This window comes from Phyllobates terribilis, unplaced genomic scaffold (genome assembly GCF_046119375.1).
Source record: "Phyllobates terribilis strain yellow unplaced genomic scaffold, ASM4611937v1 Scaffold_2__4_contigs__length_985480577, whole genome shotgun sequence".
Lineage (NCBI taxonomy): Eukaryota > Metazoa > Chordata > Amphibia > Anura > Dendrobatidae > Phyllobates > Phyllobates terribilis.
The window spans coordinates 494568208-494585622 of record NW_027362762.1 but is presented as its reverse complement, the minus strand read 5'-3'; the positions used below and the strand labels follow the sequence as shown (position 1 = coordinate 494585622).

Sequence of the window (17415 nt, the reverse complement as noted above, 5' to 3'; positions counted from 1 at the left end):
GGAGTGTCTATGATGGCGGGAGGCAGTTCACATCTAAGCAACAGCTCTGGGAGGGTATTCTGTCCTCATGCAAAACAATTGAAGCAGAAACCATCCAAAACCTGACAAATTCAATGGACGAGGGAGTTCAGAAGCTCCTTTCGAACAAGGGGTCCTATGTGAAAATGTAACATCACCTAGAATAAAGTTTTGAGTTGAAAACTGTTTGATTTCAGTTTCTAACAACCTGCTAATGCTTATAATTTCAAAAATGACCATTTTTTTGGTCTTTATTAAAATGAAAAGGTTGATCGAAAAGTTTGGGGGATCTAAGAGTGTGGCAACCCAGTAGTCATGATTACTTCGAATTCTGACAATATGAGGGTCATGCTGCAGGTAGTGCAGCAAGAAGGCACTTATGTGCCTTGCGCATCTCGGAGCCCCAAAATTATTTTCCGGGCTAGATGCAGCTAAAAATTATTTTTAATTTTAAATCTGGTGAAGCTTTAGTATAGATGGCCTAATAGGATCAGTGCTGCACACTGCTACAAAGCCCAAATTATTTTCCAGTCAAGATACAGATAAACATGATTAGTAATTTGAAAGCTTAAAACGGTTGGTAGGGTGATTTTAACCAATCATCAAGCTTTTACTCTCCCCAGGATGACACAGGGGTAGAAAAGTCATTTCGGATCCATGATTTGTTCATCTTTATGAACGTGAGTCTGTCTACATTATCAGTGGAGAGCCGCGTGCGCTTATCTGTCAGCACACCACCAGCAGCGCTGAACACACGTTCAGACAGAACGCTGGCTGCGGGGCATGACAAGATCTCCAAGGCGTAAGTGGCTAGCTCCGGCCATTTATCCAGATTGGAAGCCCAAAAAGAGCAAGGGTCCAGTGACACAGTCGTGGCTTCAATGTTTACTTGGAGATACTCCTGTACCATCGTCTCTAGGCGTTGACTATGTGTCAGACTTCTTGTCTCCTGTGGCCTTGCAAAGGATGGGCTAAAAAAGTGGTGAAATGATTCCGTAAAATTGATGTTACCAGCAGATACTGTGGTTCTGTTACGGTTTGAGTGCTGAACACTTGACGGTCCCACGGTTGGCAAGTTGGAACTGTGAGATTCACTACGTGCACCACTGGTATTTTGTGGAAAAGCCCATGTAAGATTCTGCAACAGTCTCTGCTGATACTCCTGCATGCGTGCATCCCTTTCTATGGCAGGAATAATTTCTGCAAATTTACTTTTGTACCGGGGATCTAACAGTGTGGCAACCCAGTAGTCAGGATTATTTCTAATTCTCACAATTCGAGGGTCATGTTGCAGGTAGTGCAGCAAGAAGGCACTCATGTGTGTTGCGCATCCAGGAGCACCAAGTCCCTGTTGTGTTGGTGGCGAGGTAACAATCATGCTTCCTTCCTCTGTCCTCTCCCCCCAACCTCGCACAACAGAAATGTGATCAAGGTCTCTCTCATTTGATGAGTCTTCCATCAGTTCGTCCTCCACTTCTTCCTGGGCTCCTGCACCTTCCTCACTAGTTTGGCTGCTACCATGCGCCCTGGTAAAACCATCTCCCCCACCCTCACATGCCTGCCGCCTTGGTGCTGCCGACCGTCTGGACCTTGCAGATGTTAGCCCTTCCGCATACAACTCCTCCTCCTCTACTTCCTCCACCTCCTCTTGTGCCACCACCTGACTCCGAATTCTGTTTAACATGTGCTCCAGCATGTAAATCACCGGAATAGTCATGCTGATAATGGCATCGTCAGCACTAAACATCTTCGTCGCCATTTCAAAACTGTGCAGAAGGGTGCATAGGTCCCTGATCTGAGACCACTCCTCCAGCGTGATTTTCCCCACCTCTGAATCTCGTTGGCCCAGGCTATACGTCAGAACGTATTGCACCAGGGCTTGTCGGTGCTGCCACAGTCGCTGCAACATGTGCAGAGTTGAATTCCACCGGGTAGGCACATCGCATTTTAGCCGGTGAAGTGGCAGGCCCAACGACTTCTGTAGAGATGTAAGTCGCTGAGCTGTGGGATGCGAACGGCGGAAGTGAGCACACAGCGACCGTGCCCTCTGCAGAAGGCCATCTAGTCTGGGATAGTGGGCTAAAAATTGCTGGACAACCAGGTTCAACACGTGAGCCATACAAGTCACGTGTGTGACATTGCCCCGGCGAAGGGCCGCACCCAGGTTTGCAGCATTGTCGCACACGGCCTTCCCTGGTTTCAGGTCCAGTGGAGACAACCATTCATGAAATTGGTTCTCCAGAGCTGACCACAACTCCTCAGCTGTGTGACTCACATTTCCCAGACATTTCAATGTAAAAACCGCCTGATGACGTTGAGCCCTACTGCCAGCATAGTAAGGAGGTGTGCAGGATCCCTTCTGCGCAGTTAGAAAGCTTGTGGCATGACCAGACAGGCTTTGGGTGCAGGTGGAAGACCGAGAGGAGGTTGAGGAGGCAGAAGCAGTGGAGGAACTTTGACATAAAGAGGATTGACGCACAACTCGTGGGGACGGCAAGACTTGGACAGCAGCCCCTTGTCCTGCTGTCACCATAGTTACCCAGTGCCCAGTCAGCGACATGTAACGCCCCTGTCCATGCCTACTCGTCCAAGTGTCTGTGGTGAAATGCACCCTGTCACACACAGAGTTTCTCAAAGAAGCGGTGATGTTGTGCGCGACATGCTGGTGGAGCGCAGGCACACCTTTCTTTGAGAAGTAGTGCCGACTGGGCATCTGGTACTGGGGCACTGCGACGGACATAAGGTCTCGAAAATCCTCTGTGTCCACCAGGCGGAAAGGCAGGATTTCTGTAGCCAAGAGCTTGCAGATGGTGAAATTCAACCTCTTAGCTTTCTCATGGCTAGGAGGAAATGGTCTTTTACTTGTCCACATCTGAGGGACCGAGGGCTGGCTATTGTGCTTAGACGGGGTTGATAAGGGTGTCCCCGGCAAACTGCCGGTCTGTGAGGAAGATGCAGGCGGACATGTTAGGTTGCCTTGATCCAAAGGTGGTGCTATCGATGTCGGACAGCGCTCAACACCAGCTGGTGTTACCACCTCCAAAGAAAATGATGACCTGCCAATCACGCTGGCTGTTGCGGGTAAAGAGGTGGCAGGTCTGCGCCCCAAAACAGGTGTGACTGCTGTCCCCCCAGTCACAGAGGATGAAGAGGCCGCGGATGCACAAGATATGGCAGACGGTGATTGGCCCGGCCGGCTAGGCCGCATTACAGCACACTGAGCTTCCCACTGCAACTTATGCTTCATGTCCATGTGCCGGTTCATGCATGAAGTACTCAAACTATGTATTTTTTGGCCTCTACTTAGCTTTTGCTGACAAATGTTACAGATAACACGAGTTGGGTCATCTTTATCGATCTGAAAAAATGCCCAGGCTATGCAAGGCTTAGCACCCATGCGACCTGAAGAGCCACCACGACTTGTGGTGAGAGGCAGAGTTGTGTTTGAGGATGCAGTTGTTGACGTGCTTCCAGTACTACGTCTCTGTCCAGGAAGGCGCAACCTGACCTCGTCGTCACTAGCATCTTCCTCCACCTCCTCTGCTGACCTCATCTCTTGGCTGACTGTGGGTTGACAGTAAGTGGGATCTCCGACCTCATCATCATCACCCTGTGCGTTATCACACCCGTCGTCCTCAGAGCCAACCTCTTCCTGCCCTGACAAAAAACTAAAGTTGTCGCTCCAATCAGGTATTTGAGTCTTATCATCGTCTTCCTCATTGTCTCCACCAACAGGAGTTACAGTTTGGGAATGAGGGTCTACATTATGGTCAGAACCTTCTGCGTCTGGTCCTGGATCCGACTCATAAAGATTCTGGGCATCAGTGCAGATCATTTCCTCGTCTGGATTCACAGAAGCGCTGGAGTCGACCTCTGATTCCCAGGCTATAGTATGAGTAAACAGCTCTGCAGACTCAACCATCTGTTCTACCTCATACTCAGACGGGCAGCTGGAGATTTGGGAGCTGTGAGGAAGCAAGTGCGATTTGGGTGACACCTTTGAGGACTGGAGTATTTGTGATGTTGAAGTTGATGTGGAGGAGAGCCCACTTAAAGGAGCACTTGATATCCGTTGAAGCACCTTCTGTTTTTGTGCCTCATCTGGAATTTGTAGCGATTGGCGTGGCCGTAAGAAAGGGATCTTATCACATTGTCCGCTAAAAGAAGTAGACATTTTAGTTTGGCTGGAAGATGGTCTTTCTTCTGCAGATGTTACTGTTGCTTTAACACCTACCCCACGGACACAACCTTTTTTCCCCTTCCCAACACGCCTATTCCCCTTTCCACCAGCAGCAGGCCTTTTTCCACTCATTTTGGTGGTTAACTAATTCACAACTCTGGAGTTGTTTGCACAAAAAAACAATGGATGGTAACCGAGCAGAGCTGAGTGGCCAAACTGTGGTATTAAGCCAAAACTATTGGCTGGGTTAGATGCAGAAAAAAATTATTTTGAATTTGCAACCTGATGGAGGTCAGTATAGATGGACTAATATAAATAGTCCCACACACTGCTAGAAGCCCAAATATTTTTTCAGAGGTACTGTAGATGCAGATAAAAATTATTTTTAATTTGCAACCTGATGGAGGTCAGTATAGATGGACTAATAGACCAAGTCCCACACACTGCTAGAAGCCCAAATATTTTTTCAGAGCTAGATGCAGAAAAAAATTATTTTTAATTTGCAACCTGATGGAGGTCAGTATAGATGGACTAATAGACCAAGTCCCACACACCGCTAGAAGCCCAACTATTTTTTCAGAGCTAGATGCAGAAAAAAATTATATTCAATTTGCAACCTGCTGGAGGTCAGTATAGAAGGACTAATAGAAAAAGTCCCACACACTGCTAGAAGCCCAAATATTTTTTCAGAGCTAAATGAAGAAAAAAATTATTTTTAATTTGCAACCTGATGGAGGTCAGTATAGATGGACTAATAGACCAAGTCCCACACACTGCTAGAAGCCCAAATATTTTTTCAGAGCTAGATGCAGAAAAAAATTATTTTTAATTTGCAACCTGATGGAGGTCAGTATAGATGGACTAATAGATCAAGTCCCACACACCGCTAGAAGCCCAACTATTTTTTCAGAGCTAGATGCAGAAAAAAATTATATTCAATTTGCAACCTGCTGGAGGTCAGTATAGAAGGACTAATAGAACAAGTCCCACACACTGCTAGAAGCCCAAATATTTTTTCAGAGCTAAATGAAGAAAAAAATTATTTTTAATTTGCAACCTGATGGAGGTCAGTATAGATGGACTAATAGACCAAGTCCCACACACTGCTAGAAGCCCAAATATTTTTTCAGAGCTAGATGCAGAAAAAAATTATTTTTAATTTGCAACCTGATGGAGGTCAGTATAGATGGACTAATAGACCAAGTCCCACACACCGCTAGAAGCCCAAATATTTTTTCAGAGCTAGATGCAGAAAAAAATTATTTTTAATTTGCAACCTGATGGAGGTCAGTATAGATGGACTAATAGACCAAGTCCCACACACTGCTAGAAGCCCAAATATTTTTTCAGAGCTAGATGCAGAAAAAAATTATTTTTAATTTGCAACCTGATGGAGGTCAGTATAGATGGACTAATAGACCAAGTCCCACACACCGCTAGAAGCCCAAATATTTTTTCAGAGCTAGATGCAGAAAAAAATTATTTTTAATTTGCAACCTGATGGAGGTCAGTATAGATGGACTAATAGACCAAGTCCCACACACTGCTAGAAGCCCAAATATTTTTTCAGAGCTAGATGCAGAAAAAAATATTTTTAATTTGCAACCTGATGGAGGTCAGTATAGATGGATTAATAGACCAAGTCCCACACACCGCTAGAAGCCCAACTATTTTTTCAGAGCTAGATGCAGAAAAAATTATTTTTAATTTGCAACCTGATGGTGGTCAGTATAGATGGACTAATAGACCAAGTCCCACACACTGCTAGAAGCCCAAATATTTTTTCAGAGCTAGATGCAGAAAAAAATTATTTTTAATTTGCAACCTGATGGAGGTCAGTATAGATGGACTAATAGACCAAGTCCCACACACTGCTAGAAGCCCAAATATTTTTTCAGAGCTAGATGCAGAAAAAAATTATTTTTAATTTGCAACCTGATGGAGGTCAGTATAGATGGATTAATAGACCAAGTCCCACACACCGCTAGAAGCCCAACTATTTTTTCAGAGCTAGATGCAGAAAAAATTATTTTTAATTTGCAACCTGATGGTGGTCAGTATAGATGGACTAATAGACCAAGTCCCACACACTGCTAGAAGCCCAAATATTTTTTCAGAGCTAGATGCAGAAAAAAATTATTTTTAATTTGCAACCTGATGGAGGTCAGTATAGATGGACTAATAGACCAAGTCCCACACACTGCTAGAAGCCCAAATATTTTTTCAGAGCTAGATGCAGAAAAAAATTATTTTTAATTTGCAACCTGATGGAGGTCAGTATAGATGGACTAATAGACCAAGTCCCACACACCGCTAGAAGCCCAACTATTTTTTCAGAGCTAGATGCAGAAAAAAATTATTTTTAATTTGCAACCTGATGGAGGTCAGTATAGATGGACTAATAGACCAAGTCCCACACACTGCTAGAAGCCCAAATATTTTTTCAGAGCTAGATGCAGAAAAAAATTATTTTTAATTTGCAACCTGATGGAGGTCAGTATAGATGGACTAATAGACCAAGTCCCACACACTGCTAGAAGCCCAAATATTTTTTCAGAGCTAGATGCAGAAAAAAATTATTTTTAATTTGCAACCTGATGGAGGTCAGTATAGATGGACTAATAGACCAAGTCCCACACACCGCTAGAAGCCCAACTATTTTTTCAGAGCTAGATGCAGAAAAAAATTATATTCAATTTGCAACCTGCTGGAGGTCAGTATAGAAGGACTAATAGAACAAGTCCCACACACTGCTAGAAGCCCAAATATTTTTTCAGAGCTAAATGAAGAAAAAAATTATTTTTAATTTGCAACCTGATGGAGGTCAGTATAGATGGACTAATAGACCAAGTCCCACACACTGCTAGAAGCCAAAATATTTTTTCAGAGCTAGATGCAGAAAAAAATTAAATTCAGTTTGCAACCTGATGGAGGTCAGTATAGATGGACTAATAGAATGATGCTATGCCCAAAAGATTTTACTTCACTAGGTGCAGTAAAAAAATTGGTATTCTATACACAGGTGTTATATCTTGCAACACAGATAGGCTACTCCACTGACTAACACACTCTGCAATAGGCCAAAAAGGATTAGCTTTGCTAGATTCAGCCAAATGCTGTGAAAAAAACTTGCACAGCACTGGCACAGACCTGCCTGGCAAAAACTGATAGGAACTCATGTAATCTTGTCCTGAAAAGGACTCCAATTACAATTAGTCTTTACTCCCACAACCTATCTATTTAAGAGCACAGACCTCCCTGATAAAAGTCGTAGGAAATGCTGTAACCTAGTCCTTAAAAGGACTGCAATCACAACTATTCCCTACTCCCAAGCTATCTATAGATTTGTGCGAAAATTGGCTTGAAATTAACAAGGTATAGCGCACACAGCAACAGCGGTGCCGTCTAACACGCAGCTGCAGCAGTGAGAAAATGGTGGCGACGGGGAAAATGGCTTGGTCTTATAGGGCAAGGACATGTGACATACACTGCCAATGACACATGCCCTTGCTTGTGTGAAAAAAAGCACTTCGCTCCGTGTGTGCGCTGCTGATAGGCTGACAGATTGCACCTCCCCACTGCAAATGCGGGAAAGAGAAAAAAAAATGGAGATCTTCATTGTTCCTGCAGAGATCCATCCCCTGCCCCTCCCCCCACCCCGCTGTACACTCAAACTGCGTATTAACATTAATTTTCATCATTACTGAGAAAAAATCCAGTTATGATTTTGGTGCACGAACAGTTATCGAACATAACCTCGAACAGCCGAATTTTTCTCAAATTGTTCGTGTTCGCCGAATGGCTCGAACACCGCCCAAAACAGCTCGAATTTGAGATTGGCGAACAGTTCGAGTAGAACAACGCTCATCTCTAGTCTACACTATATTGAACCAAGTGCAACCCGCTCACCTCTCAGCAGCACGTCATCTTAGGTTACAATGTGCACTGTTAATGCCTCCCAATGTTTCTTTACAGAGGTGTACTACTTTGAACCCAGCAACTTTGTTACCTCTCTCGGATCTAAAGGAGGGGTCAGGTATTGGGCTTTTTAAGGAAGATCCAAGAGAGGAAGTTCCTCATGACTGTGTACAAATAATGGCACAAGAAACGGCTGGTTTACCTACTGTATTTGAACATGAATTACAAAATGCAGATTTTGAACTTTTTGTAGATGGATCCCGTCATCAGAACGATTCAGGTACTTTCCATACTGGATATGCAGTTGTCTCCCTCAATGCAGTAATCAAGGCAGAACCAATGCTCCCACACCAATCGGCTCAAGAAGCTGAACTTAGGGCCCTAACCGTGGCCTGTAAATTAGCAGAAGGTAGTATTGTTAACATTTACACAGATTCTTCTAGGTACACATTCGGTATATCGCATGATTTTGGTCCAATATGGAAGTCAAGAGGTTTCCTGACGGCAGCAGAACACCCCATTAAGAATGCTGATGCGGTCCAGCAGTTAATTGATGCGCTACAACTACCCAAACAAGTTGCTGTCATAAAGGTAAGAGCACATACCAGACGCACCGACCAGGTAAGCAGAGGTAACGCGATGGCAGATTCAGCGGCAAAAACAGCAGCCTGTAAGCCGCAACAAGGGTCAACAGTACGTCAGCTAAGTGCCCCTAAAAACCCCTTTGTGTCGGAGGACATCTTATCCCAAATGCAGGCTCAGGCTCAAAAGGAGGAGGTTGATAAGTGGTTAAAGAAAGGTGCATGCCTGAATGAAGCAAATGGGGTATGGGGGAAAGGGACACGACGATGCCTTCCAAGGGCACTGTACCCAGCAGCAGCCCAGATACTACATGGGCCGACACACCAATCTAAAATCTCTGCATGCTGTTGGACTATTACTCCATAAATCCGCAGACATTGTTCTAGATCACCCGCTCACCATTCTAACACCTCATGATGTCTACACTATATTGAACCAAGTGCAACCCGCTCACCTCTCAGCAGCACGTCATCTTAGGTTACAATGTGCACTGTTAATGCCTCCCAATGTTTCTTTACAGAGGTGTACTACTTTGAACCCAGCAACTTTGTTACCTCTCTCGGATCTAAAGGAGGGGTCAGGTATTGGGCTTTTTAAGGAAGATCCAAGAGAGGCAGTTCCTCATGACTGTGTACAAATAATGGCACAAGAAACGGCTGGTTTACCTACTGTATTTGAACATGAATTACAAAATGCAGATTTTGAACTTTTTGTAGATGGATCCCGTCATCAGAACGATTCAGGTACTTTCCATACTGGATATGCAGTTGTCTCCCTCAATGCAGTAATCAAGGCAGAACCAATGCTCCCACACCAATCGGCTCAAGAAGCTGAACTTAGGGCCCTAACCGTGGCCTGTAAATTAGCAGAAGGTAGTATTGTTAACATTTACACAGATTCTTCTAGGTACACATTCGGTATATCGCATGATTTTGGTCCAATATGGAAGTCAAGAGGTTTCCTGACGGCAGCAGAACACCCCATTAAGAATGCTGATGCGGTCCAGCAGTTAATTGATGCGCTACAACTACCCAAACAAGTAGCTGTCATAAAGGTAATAGCACATACCAGACGCACCGACCAGGTAAGCAGAGGTAACGTGATGGCAGATTCAGCGGCAAAAACAGCAGCCTGTAAGCCGCAACAAGGGTCAACAGTACGTCAGCTAAGTGCCCCTAAAAACCCCTTTGTGTCGGAGGACATCTTATCCCAAATGCAGGCTCAGGCTCAAAAGGAGGAGGTTGATAAGTGGTTAAAGGAAGGTGCATGCCTGAATGAAGCAAATGGGGTATGGGGGAAAGGGACACGATGATGCCTTCCAAGGGCACTGTACCCAGCAGCAGCCCAGATACTACATGGGCCGACACACCAATCTAAAATGGGTGTGATGAGTGTGATGCAGAAACATTGGGTGGCACCAGGATTCTCCACCTGTATTGAAAGCCTGATACAAGGGTGCATGATATGTGCTACACATAATCAGGGTAGAGTAGTTAAAACACCACCCAAACACACCCCCCGGCCCCTCTATCCATTCCAGAGACTGCAAATTGATTATATTCAGCTGCCAAAGTCAGGATCATGGGATTATGTGTTGGTCTGTATTGATTTGATCTCAGGATGGCCAGAGGCTTTCCCGATTGCCACGGCTGCGGCAACCGCAAAGAAACTGCTTTCGGAGGTGGTCTGCAGGTATGGGGTACCAGAGGTAATTGAGAGTGACAGAGGTACACACTTCACAGGTGAAATAATGAATGAAGTCATGTCAGCTCTAGGAATTCAACAAGCATTCCACACCCCATATCACCCACAAAGTAGTGGTAAAGTGGAAAGACTGAATGGGACATTGAAATTAAAAATTCAGAAAGCCATGGCTGAGACAGGAAAACCATGGCCGGACTGTTTACCGCTTGCTCTGTTTTCAGTAAGATACACGCCCAATAGAAAGACTGGACTCTCTCCATATGAGATATTGTTTGGCAACGTACCCAGCCTAGGGTGTTTCTATCCGCAAGCATTAGAAATGAACAACCATGTGCTAAGTTCCTACGTAAGGACTTTACACAAAAAGATTAAGCAAGTACATGATAATGTCTTCAGTTCTCTTCCAGATCCAGATCAAGACTCTAGCAGCCATACGCTGCAACCTGGAGACTGGGTGGTTATAAAAAGACACGTGAGGAAAAGCCTAGATCCACGGTTTGACGGACCCTTTCAAGTTCTGCTGACCACAAGTACAGCCGTTAAGCTAGAGGGAAAAGAGGCCTGGATCCACGCATCCCATTGCAAAAAGATACTAGGAGAACCAGTGGACAAAGAATGATGACATTGTTTATACTTACCTGCATCCTTGCGACCACAGGAGCATGGACTACGTTAGGCACCATGGATGGAGATGACAATAGATTCATTAGACACCATCTTGCTCTAATCGGACTAAAAGAGCAAAACCAGACCATTGCTAACTGTTGGATATGTACACATGCCCCTGTGACGTCCACTAGCATACCCTTTCTCGCTGTTCCAGTCTCATGGGAAGAGATAAACTTTTGGGTGAACTGTTCAGATACTTTGGCCAATAATTCCACACAGAGATTTTCCTTTCTAAATCCCGCTAATTGGTTTAAAGGTATCGGTGGGTGGTTGGCTGGCATAGTGCAAGCGATTTTTCAGGTTTTACTAATGTGTCTTGTTTATTTGGTTTTTAAGCTTTTTCTAATGTGTATTCAGCATTGTACTAAAAGAAAACATAGAGATTCGTATTGATAAATGAAGGAACAAAAGGATGGAATGTTATAGCAGAAGATGAGGCCCCTCAAGTCAAAAGCCCCATCTATGCTATATAAGTCTGAAAGTTACTTTAGGTCAAAAAAAAAACACCAGCTATGAATGTTCCTTCTTGAATCAATAATGCGTCCTTGCCAGTCATCAGAATGTATCTGATTTAATGTGTCTAATTCAATGTGTCCGATTGAATGTTTCAACACAAGCACAAGAATAGAAGTTAGTCTTTGTGTGCTAAAATTATATAATCAAACCATATATGGTAAATCCGTTTCCTGCCTTCAGTGTGGATATAAAACCCATGCTTTGTAATAAAGTTTAGAGCTTGTTTGACACACATCCTGCCCTGTGTCTCACTCTCTCTCCGATATCGTAATCCAAAGGATATAAGACTCAGAATGCAGTGATCACAAAACCAATGTACTTAATGTTTCAAGATAAATTACCCTTTGTTGCTAACATTTTGGAGAACACTAAAAAGTTCTGTAATCATTTTTGACCATGTGACATATAGTTGAAGCCAGAAGTTTACATACACTATATAAAAAGACATATATGCATGTTTTCCTCAATATCTAAAATGAAATTGGGCCCATATTCCGACTATCTATAGTGATAAGCTTGTGGAAGGATATCCCAAATGTTTGACCCAAGTCATTCAGTTTAAGGGCAATGGTACCAAATACTAATGAAATGTATGTAAACTTTTGACTGTGCAGTAAGTAATAAAAATGCCTTAAAACATTCTCTCTCTCATTATTCTGGCATTTGGCAAATATTAAAAGTTATGGTAATCCTAATTGACCTAAAATGGGAAAAGTTTCTTCTGATTTCACGTCAGATATTGAGAAAAATATGCATATGTGTCTTTTTATATAGTGTATGTAAACTTCTGGTTTCAACTGTATACTTGATGTGCAGTTTGACTAATTGAAATTTTTTTAGTATCCAAAACAATGACTGTGGGGCAGAAATATAAAGTAAAACTAACAACTAATCTGCAAATACTTTTATTAAAAGACAAAAATATATGTTGTTTTATGGGAGTTGTCTCATGAAGTAGATAATAAATTTGCATGACTCATAAGCCAATTCTTTTATTCTCTTAAAACATGCCGCCTCTGGTTAAGGACACTACAGTACATTTAGACATTACTGAAAACCTAAAAAAACAGAGTCTGTACCAAGAATAAATGCATATTGCAATTTATGATTTGATATTGGTAGATTCAGAACACTCAGAATAGATTGCATAAGGCGTGACCCTCATTTTGTATATTGGACCATATCTATAAGCTCGTGGCATCGGCTCAGAAAGACAAAAGAAATCCTGAGGTTCAATTTGCTGAATACATTGGACCAATGCCCAGGAGAAATAACATCATTCTGGCATTTGTTAATAAAAACAGTTTTAAGTGTAGTATACAAAGAGAATTAATTAATTAAAGTAACTCCACTTGAACAGCACTAAAATAGACATGTGTGCACCTATAAAACTGAATTTATTACAAACGTTCTTTATCAGAAGTGTTGATCGAACATATAACAAGCCAGTTATGATCATTTGGTTGCCATACTGTGTGCATAATACTCTGAGTGCAGAGACATGCCCCCAAAGCCCCTTCAGGTTAGTTTGCATATGTTTTTAGAGCTTGATTTCTAAGCCTTGGCACATCTAAGTACTACAAGACAGGTATCATTTGTATTGTAGTACTAAAATGTATACAGCTATACCAATAATTTTAGTAGAAAAATAATTCTAACAGGTTCCCAAAGAGTCGAAGATAATATCATGCTCATTTACACTTCTTTCCCCTTATTGATCATGTATATTCATTGCAAACCATATAATTTTCTCTACAAAGCACCAAATAAAGGAACATTCTTTACAGGTCTGGGCTATGCACATACAGTATATTATATATATATATATATATATATATATATATATATATATATATATATATATATTCAAGCACCAGAACATTAATAACTGTAATTATGGCGATTGATTGAACCTCAATTTATGATGATGCATCCCTTATTTGACTTTATGTTATCACTCAATGATCACTGAGGGTCCGGCCTCTGGGACCCCATGTATACTGAGACTGAAGAAACCATAACCGTGCTTTAGCACTATGTCCCCTTATGGTAATTTATATGTAAATAGGATGTCTCTGCCACCAGTGGCAGCTAGGTTCCATTCTAGTGAATGGTGCAATCTGTAGGTTACTGTACAGCCGGGTGCTTGGGAGGGAAAAACATTAAAGGGGACACCCTCTTTATCATAATCAGTGGGGGCTGCTAGTGGTAAGTCCCACAGTGATTAAGGATGACAGCATTTTCTAGATATATGTTACCACTCACTAAGAAGGAAATACCCTTTTTAAGACCTCATCTAGAAATCTGTTTTTCACGCACGTGTTCTATTCGTGGTTTTCATGGTAGAACACATACCCATTATACTCTATGCAGCTATTCACATGTTCGTGTTTTTTCGTAGACCATGTGATTGCAAAAAATCATGGAGTAATGTCTATTTTTTATCAATGTCATGGATGAAAATCGCTCATACAAGTCTAGGGCTCCGTGAAAATAATGGACTGTAGATGGATGGCATCAGTGAACAGTCCGTATGCTGTCCGGAATTAACATTGCAATGAATAGGAGAAGTTTTGTAACTATTTATCTTTTCATCAGTGAAATTCACTGATGAAATACTGATCGTAAAAACTGAAACACTGACCTAACACTGATGAAAATTGTGTCAAAAACACTAATGACACTCTCGTGTATATGAAAATTCATGGATGTCTGAATGGGGCCTTAGGAGTATGTATGAGGATATATAACATAAAAGTCATTATGCCACTAGATCAGTAAGTATTAGCATATTCTTGCTTCTATTTCCTAAAATTCTCTTGATATTAGAGATGAGTGAATCCTATTGAAACAAATCAAATTGAAATATAGTTGCGCAAAAAAAGTTTGCATTTGCATTGCACAAATCCAGTAACATTGTAGTCGGTAGGCTATTATTTAGGGTCAATAAAGGGTAAAAAAAATACTTTTCAGCAATCTCCTGTCCTACCATACAGCTCCCTCTGACTCCAGTCATCTTTCAGGACTCTTCAGTGCCTCTACCACTAACTTGTCCTCATGACATCAAGTGAGGCCTAGTCATGGCATCATGTGTGGCCTAGTCATGTGACATATGAGTCATAGTCATGGTATCATGTGCGGCCTAGCCACGCGACATGTGAGTCATAGTCATGCGACATGTGAGTCATAGTCATGCGACATGTGAGTCATAATCATGCGACATGTGAGTCATAGTCATGCGCCATGTGAGGCCTAGTCATGCGACATGTGAGTTATGGTCTTTTGACATGTAAGTCATAGTCATTGACTATGCAACGTCATGACATTACGAGAAATGGTGTACATTTGATGTAAGTCGAATTTATAGGCCTAATTCCAGTGAATCTACTGAATTAAATTTTTCGGCAGATTTGATCATCCCTACCTGATTATGACTAATTGAATCTTGTTATGGTAAACCCTCCATTTTTTTGAGACTATAAAATGCATGTACATAGAGAAGGAGTATTGGGTGTGAGGGAGAAAGAGCAATTAATGATCAAGGAGATTGTATTAGGCTAAATCAATTATTTTTCTTTCAGAAACAGCGCCACTCCCATCTATGAGCGGTGGCTTTGTCTTTTTCTGGTCTGCAGTTCAGGCCTATTCAATTTAATCGATTTATACTGCAATACCAGTAAAAAAAAACATATACAAGAGTAGGGCAGTATCTGGAAAACTAGCAGACCACTTTTTCAATCTTAGATAACCACTTTAGAATAACCCTTATTTTTATTTAGTATAATGGTAGAGCTAGCTGGTGTGGCTGTCCACCTTTAGCTGAAATTCCACCCATCGTGATAGTCAATTGCCATGTGATTTTGTTTGCATTGGAACCTCATGGTTGGGATGACTCTCCTCTGTGCTGCAGCCACACCAGCTCCTATCATAACTAAATTAGGCTCTATAATGAACAAGTCTTTCAGTCCAAAGTTTGGTTTGGGCACCAGAACTCTACTTGAACTTGAAACTGAGCCCAATATAAGTCAATGGGGACCCAAACTTTGGTGCTGTAAAAGGTCTCTCTCCATCCGAATTCTGAACACTAAAACAGACTTCAAAGAGAAGTCCGTGTTAGGGAATTCTGCCCCGGACACAGTAGGTGCTCAGTATGAACCCCAAACTTTACAGTTAAGATCGCTCATCTCTAGTCATGGTGTGAAATAAACCTCAACCTGAAACTCTACCTGAAAGAAGTTTATGATGTACCCAATGTATTAAAAATGTCTTCTGACTTCATGGTTGGCTACAAATGCAGGAGTGAGAATAAAGCATTAGAGAAAGCAGACTTAACGCAGAAGCTGTTACTGTACTTATATTCTCACCCAAAGGAATAATATCAGAGATGGAAAATAAATAGGATATATCCCTTAAATAGACTGGATTTACTTTGCAATACCTTCGAGGCTGAAGCTGAGCATCTAAACACATGGAGATATAGTCTACGTGTACAAGTGTTGATAGGCCTGGTTTTCTACAAATCTCGGCATGAAGTTGCCATGTAAATTCATTTGAAGGTAATAGTTTGTGAATGAGTTACAGAGGAAGAATTCACTGGAGGTCATAGCAGCTCAGCTGTAAAAATCTGCCATGCTTCTGTGATGCCAAAATATATAACCAAGAAACGTGTAGACATTTCATTATTTATCATTATTATAGTAATGTGAGGTTGCTGAGGCATCTCGTTTTAATCAGGTATGATTGAGTACTTTTTAATATATACAGTTCTAAGAGACTGAATTTCTTTTCCACTGTGACTTGTGACTTCCTAAAAAAAACATAGAACATTTATCATTAATATGAGCTTTGCTTAAAATATTATACTTTTGTTAATTAGTAGAAAATGTTACTTTGTCCATAGATGTCAAAAAGACTACAATATTTCATCACTTTAGAACTCAGCTGTAAAAGATTACAGCATTGTGTAAAGAGATACTTTGCTTAAATTCTTACTGAGTTTTCCAGTTTTTAAAGGTAACCTGTCATGTTATACATGCAAACTGATATGACAGGTTTTAGAGCACAAATAGCTGAGAAGAGTAATATTTAGGCATGTGGAAAAAGTTTCAGAAGAATTTGTAATCTTTTCATTTTATTTTTTTAACTAGTTGGCAATCACCGATTTGGACCACCTTATGGGCTCCTAAACCTAAAATGAACATATTGTATTTTTCGGACCATAAGACGCACTTTTTTCCTCCAAAATTTTGGAGGAAAATGGGGGGTGCGTCTCATAGTCTGAATGTTGGGGGGGGTGTATATTAATGTGGGGTGTGGGGGGAGTGGTATCGGTGGAGGAGCGGGGCACAGGAAGCAGAAGCCGCCTGCTGCAGCCAACACTGTCTCCGCTGCAAAAGAAAATGAATATTCATTGCTCCCCACGCCCATGGGGTGTGGGGAGCACTGAATATTCATGCTCCTTAATAGCGGTATACAGTGTAGCCGCGCTGCGGCTACTGCTGCTGTCGGCTATCTCCTGTGCCCGCTGTTAAAGGGCATGAATATTCAACCTCTCTCCACGCCCATGGGCGTGGGGAGGGGGTGATTATTCATGCCCTTTAATGAGCGAGCACAGGAGATAGCCGGCAGCAGCAGCCGCAGTGCGGCTCCCCTGTGTGTCGGCTATGAGGGAGAATGAAGTCACTGCTCCCTGCGCACACAGACCCGGCGTGGGGAGCAGTGACTTCCGGCAGCTGATCTCTCCATGTGAGCCGCGCATGGCAGTGACGTCATGCGCGGCTCACATGGAGAGATCAGTGCAGACAGACCGGACGCAGCGCTGGAGGAGA

The 17415-nt window shown here is 42.3% G+C and overlaps 1 protein-coding gene across 1 annotated transcript in view; it reads right to left on the bottom strand.

Annotated features, from left to right (window-relative positions):
• Positions 1–17415, bottom strand: part of EPHA10 (EPH receptor A10) — a 1221975-nt gene that overhangs the window by 865110 nt on the left and 339450 nt on the right. The window lies entirely within an intron of this gene.